Source organism: Tupaia chinensis, unplaced genomic scaffold (genome assembly GCF_000334495.1).
Source record: "Tupaia chinensis unplaced genomic scaffold, TupChi_1.0 Scaffold000597_1, whole genome shotgun sequence".
Classification (NCBI taxonomy): Eukaryota; Metazoa; Chordata; class Mammalia; order Scandentia; family Tupaiidae; genus Tupaia; species Tupaia belangeri.
The window spans coordinates 7,154,076-7,160,455 of record NW_006160114.1 but is presented as its reverse complement, the minus strand read 5'-3'; the positions used below and the strand labels follow the sequence as shown (position 1 = coordinate 7,160,455).

At 40.7% G+C, this 6,380-nt stretch overlaps 1 protein-coding gene and 1 pseudogene across 3 annotated transcripts in view; one reads left to right on the top strand and one right to left on the bottom strand.

The window, feature by feature from the left end:
• LOC106735966 (ubiquitin-conjugating enzyme E2 E1 pseudogene) overlaps nt 1–1,560 on the top strand; it is a 5,127-nt pseudogene extending 3,567 nt beyond the window's left edge.
• NBEA (neurobeachin) overlaps nt 1–6,380 on the bottom strand; it is a 615,556-nt gene that overhangs the window by 370,193 nt on the left and 238,983 nt on the right. The window lies entirely within an intron of this gene.

Sequence of the window (6,380 nt, the reverse complement as noted above, 5' to 3'; positions counted from 1 at the left end):
AGACAGAGAGAGACATAGAGACAGAAAGCGAGAAATCACCCCCCAGGGGGGATGGTCACGCCGCAATCCCTTCTCCTCTATTCTCCTCTTGGGATCTTGGGCACACACGCACACGCGCCCGGCGTGAGTTTTAAGTCACTGGGTCCGGGATGCAAACCGCGGTCAACTACGTGGGAGTCCAGCGACATAGGCATTACGCTAACTGCTAGTTCCCCTAATTTATTTTTCTTAACTAGTTTCTCTATCTATAAACTCCCATGTAATGTTGTACAGCATTAGTAAAATGGGCATTGTTTTCTCCTAAACTTTAATCAGTCTTTCCAAAATAATCTTGATGTTAGTTGTATGTTTTTTTGTTTGTTTGTTTGTTTTGTTTTCTCTTTTCTTTGTTTGCTATTAGGGTGCATGTACTCACTGGAGAGACAGACAGAGACAGAGTGAAAAATCACCCCCTCCCAGGGGAGATGGTCACACCATAAGCTCTTCTCCTCCATTCTTATGAGATTTTGGGCATGCATGGATGCACACGGACCTGGCATGGTTCAAGCTGCTGGGTTCAGGACTGAACTGCAGCCATCTATGTGGAAGTCCCAGGCCTTAACCACCATGTCACATACTAGCCCCTGTTGTGGAGTTGTTTGGTTTCATAAATATTCTTTGTCAGAAAGAGAAAGTGTCATGGGGAAGGCTCCAATGGTGGCTGCAGTGAGGGCAGCAGGGGCGGCCATCCCTGAGCATCTGCCTTGGAGCCTGGGCCCCCTGTGCCCGGCTACAGTGGGCAGGACTCAGAAGTAACTGGCAGACATCACTTTAGACTCTCCACCTAACTGCAGTGCTGGTCCCAATGGAGAAAACATCTATGAATGGGGATCCACCATTCTAGGGTCTCCAGGATCCCTGTATGAAGGTGGTGTGTTCTTCCTCAATATCACTTTTACACCAGAGTATCCCTTCAAGCCTCCAAAGGTCACATTTTGGACAAGAATCTATCACTGTAATGTTAACAGTCAAGTAGTAATTTGCTTGGACATATTGAAAGATAACTGGAGTCTAGCACTAACCATTTCTGAGGTCCTCCTTTCTATCTGCTCACTTCTTACAGACTGTAATCCTGCTGACCCTTTGGAGGGAAGCATTGCCACTCAGTATATGACCAACAGAGTGGAACATGACCCAATGGTCAGACAGTGGACCAAGAGATAGGCTACATAAGTTGGTTTTGACAGTTCTTACATTATTTGTCTGTCACGGAAGAGAGCTTATGATTTTGAAGGGGTGGGGGAGGGTGGCAGTTGGAAAAAGAGTAGAGTATTTCTATAACAGATATTATCTGGCCTTATTTCCTAAGATTTTGTTATAACTTAAGGTATCCTGCTACCATAGATGGAATTGGTAATAGCAACTTTAAAAACTGTCATTAGTTCTGCAATATTGGTTGAAATGTAATACAGAAAAGAATGTACATTTAGACATTGGGTTCAATTGCTATGTCTGTATATTTAAACAGCTTAATTTTGTATAGGTTACACACATGGTCACTTATGTAAAAATCCCTCTAAGACTACATGACCTTTTTAAAAAAATAAATTGGAATTTGTTTTACCTTCTTGCAAGGACACATTGATATTTAACAGAGTTTTTAGAGACTGTGATCTCATATATATAAAATGGACACGTGACCATAAGACCATACAGGAAATGAGTAGTTAATGAATTCTATTTTATATGCCAATCTACTTTATTGTAAAAAGATTAAAGGTTTGAATCAGAACTTGTGAAAACCTGTAGTGAGATACCTTATGCCGTTAACTCTAAGGCATGGAGTAGAAGTCGCTCAGTGGATTGGTTATCTGTTGTGGACTACTTAAGTCTGCATTTGTTACTCTGCTAATAAACATTATAAAAAGAGAGTTTCCTTCTAATCCTAGTATGTTAAATGTTGTTATTATTAAATAGTGTTGAAATTTTGTCAAATGTTTTTCTGTATCCATTAAAATGATCCTGTAAATTTCCCTCCATCATTCTATTATTAGTGCACTGATTGATTTTCATGTGTGAATTCAACTGTACGTTTAATAAATTCCATGCATACATGGAGTATATCCTATTGACATGTTGCTGGAGTAGGTCTACCAATATTCTGGACGGGACTTTTGCAGCTAGAGTCATAAAATCTCTCATTTTACAAACTTATGTTCATGAGATTGTAGAAACTTGTTTGTAGTTTTCTTTTCAGATGTCTTTACCTGGGTTTGGCATCAGGGTAATATTGTCCTCATAGAATGAGTTAGTGTTTCATTTTCATCTATGATTTGGAAGAATTTCACAAAGATTAAAGTTAATCAAAGTTAATCCACTTCAAGTGTTTTTTTTTTTTTTAAGAATTATTTTATTTAACTTTCTTTCTCTCTCCTTCCTTCCTTCCTTCTTTTCCTTTCCCTTCCTTCCTTCCTTCCTTCCTTCCTTCTCCTTTCCTTTCCTTTCCTTTCCTTTCCTTTCCTTTCCTTTCCTTTCCTTTCCTTTCCTTTCCTTTCCTTTCCTTTCCTTTCCTTTCCTTTCCTTTCCTTTCCTTTCCTTTCCTTTCCTTTCCCTTTCCTTCCTCCCTCCCTCCCTTCCTTCCTTCTTTCCTTCCTTCCACCAGAGAGGGATACAGTGAGAGAGAGAGAGAGAGGGAAAGTGAGAAAGCAAGCCACCAGGTCTGGCATTTGAACTGCGGTCAGCCATGTGGAAGTCCAGTGCCCTTCCCTACCATGCCAGCTGCCAGCCCCTCAAATGTTTGACAGAATGCACCAGGGAAATGGGTTTTTCTTTGTCAGAGATTTTTTTTTTTTAATATAATTACTAATTCAAACTTCTCACTGTTACAGCAATATTGAAATGTTCTATTCTTATTTAGAAGTTTTGGTGTTGTAATTCTAGCAATTCTAGTTCACTTAGGTTACTTCATTTCTTGGGATACAGTAGTTTATAGTGATCTCTTATAATCCTTTCTTTTTCTTTTCTTTTTTTTTTTTTTCTGTAAGGTCAATAAGAATGCTCCTGCTTTCATTCCTATTTTAGCCACCTGAGTCTTCTCTAGTCATTCTAGCTAAAGTTTTATCAACTTTGGCTGATCTTCTTAAAGAATCAAATTTAAGTTCTGCTGATCTTTTTTCAGTTCTCTACTTGGTTTACTTACACTCGCATCTTTATTATTTTCTTCAGTGAATCTGCTTTGTAATTAATTTCCTCTTCTCTTTTTAGTTTGCCCATGTGAAAGATTAGGTTAATGATTTGAAATTTTAGTTGTTTTTTTTTTTTTTACCGTAGGCATTTACTGCTATAAATTTCCTTCTGAGCTCTACGGATACTGCACCACATAAGTGTTTTTCCCCCCATTATCTCAAAAGTATTTTTAAATTTATATTGTGATTTCTTCTTTAGAGCATTGCTTATTTACAAGTATGTCATGTAATTTCAACATATTTGTGAGTCTTCCCCATTTCTGACCATTACTGATTTCTAATTTTAAACTACTGTGGTTAGAGACGATATAATGTATGACTTAATCTTTTAAAATTTATTGAGGCTTGTATTGTGGGCTAATATGGCCTATTCTGGAAAATGTTCCATGTACTTAAGAAGAATGTGTGCTTGCTATTTTTAGACAAAGTGTTCTACAGATATCTGTGAGGTCTAAGTGGTATATACTATTGTTCTAGTCTTCTACTTACTTTCTTTATGCTTTTCTGTCCAAGTATTTTATTACTGAAAGCAGAATACTAATGTCTCCAACTACTATATTTGAATTGTCTATCTCTCAGTTCTGTGTGTTTTTTGTTTGTTTGTTTGTTTGTTTGTTTGTTTTAGGTTTTTGCCAGAGGGCATGTGTGCTCATTGAGAGAGACAGAGCAACAGTGACTGGGAAAGTGAGAAATCACCTCCCAGGGAGGAATGGCTTCTTCTCAACTCCTCCTCATCCATTCCCTTCTTGGGATTTTGGGCATAGATTCACACATACCTGGCATGACTTTCAAGCTTACAGGTCTGGGTCTTGAACCATAGTTGGCCATGTGGGAGTCCAACACCTTAATCAGCCTATCTCCTGCTGGCCCCCAGTTCTGCACATTTTTGTTTAGTATACTTTGGGGCTCCTTCTGAAGTGTATATATATTTAAAATTGTGAAATCCTATTGACTGGTCATTATTAAGTAATATTCTTCTTTGTCACTTTAAGAATTTTTATGTTAAAGTCCATTTGGTCAGATATTAGCAGCATAGGCATTCCAGTTTCCGTTGAGTTGTCTATTTGCATCTTTGAATCAAACATATATTTCCTGTAAAGCTTATAATTGAGTATCTGTGTTTTGTTGTTTGTTTGTTTTGCTTTTTTGTTTTTTCGCATGCACTCACTGGAGAGACAGAGAGAGGGAGAAAGTGAGACATCAGCCCACAAGGAGGACCCTGTGGCTTAAACTCATACTGGGTGCACGTGCATGCATATCCAAGATCCCGAGAGGAGAATGGAGGAGAAGGGACTGTGGTATGGCCATCCACCCGGGGGGTGATTTCTCACTTTTTGTCTCTCTGTCTCTCTCTGTCTTTCTGGCAAGCTCTACTGGACTTTGAATCAATTCAGTGCCACCAATGCTTTACCTGGTAAAAATAGCTGAATACAATAAATACCTGGTTGTCCTTGAGGAGTGTATTTTGTACCCTATTTTGTATTTTTCCCAAAAGTGCTTTCTTGAAAGAGAGAAGACACATACTCCACAGGTTTATTATGAGGAGCAACTGAGACAATATTTGCAGTCTACATATACTAAGCACCCCAAAATGGTAGTTCACTTTTCTGTAAGGTACATATTGATACATCTTTATCTTATGCTCAATTAAATGAGAAAAAAAGATGCAGATGGCAGGTTTTGGTATTGATTTATGGAGCTCCATCTCAGACTGTTGTGGATTTGCAAGCAGTTCTGCATATTCATTACCTGTACCTGTAATCTGTGATAGTAGTTATGAACTATATACTATTTTCTTGGGGGGGAGAGATTTTTACTAAATGGCATGTGCGCTCACCAGAAAGAGAGAGACAGGGAGACAGAAAGCAAGAAATCATTCCCCCAAAGGGGAGTGGCCCCCCCACAATCCCGCCTCCTCCATTATCCTCTTGGATTCTTGGGCACACATGCACAGATGCCCGGCATGAGTTTAAGCCATTGGGTCTGGGACTCAAACCGTGGTCGACTACATAGGAGTCCAGTGGAGTCGCCATTACACCAACTGCTGCTCCCAGTTATGAACTATATACTATTTTTATTGTTGTTGGAGAGGTTTTTTTTTTTTTTTTGCTATTGGGCGCGTGTACTCGCCAGAAAGAAAGAGAGAGACAGAGAGACAGGACGCGAGAAATCACTCCCTGGGGGGATGGCCATGCCACAATCCCTTCTCCTCCATTCTCCTCTCAGGATTTTGGGCACGCACGCACACTAACGGGGCATGAGTTTAAGCCCTCAGGTACAAGACTCGAACCGTGGTCAACTACATGGGAGTTCAGCGACATAGCCATTACGCTAACTGCTGGTCCCTGAACTATATACTATTAACCAAACTAATTTTTTTCCGAAGCATGACCCAATTTGTTCAATTTCATGTAAAACTACAAAGATCAGAAAACTGGGATAAAGTAGTAATATATATAGCAAACTCTTTTGAGACTTTCCATTTGTGTAAAAGGAGACGTGAAAGTATCGGACTCTAGAGACTAAAAAAATTGCCCTATATATAGCTACTCGGGAAAAAAAAAAAAACAAAGATTCTATAGATACCAAGTTATTCCTGGATTGGTCTCATATTCAAGGTATCCTGATATCCATAATTAAGGGATTTGGATTACATATGACAGGCCACGGTTTGAATTCCAGTCCCAGCAGCTTGAAAAACACACCAAGAGGGGAACCAGCAGTTAGCGTAATGGCTATGTCGCTGGACTCCCACGTAGTCGACCGCGGTTCGCGTCCCGGACCCGGTGGCTTAAAACTCACGCCGGGCACGTGTGCGTGTGCGCCCAAGATCCCGAGAGGAGAATGGAGGAGAAGGGATTGCGGCGTGACCATCCCCCCTGGGGGGTGATTTCTCGCTTTCTGTCTCTATGTCTCTCTCTGTCTGTCTGGCGAGCGCACGCGCCCTATAGTGAAAAATCTCTCAAAAAAAAAAAAAAAATAATAAAACACACCAAGAGCATGTGTGTTAGTGCCTCAAATCCCAACGGGATGCAGAAATGGAAGAGAAGGGCCCTGCGCGGCTCCCCTGGGCCCGCGCCAAGGCTGCGACTGGCGGCGGGTCCTGCGCGGGCCCTCCTGGGCCCTGTGCGGCCCCCCAGGCCCCGCGGCAAGGGG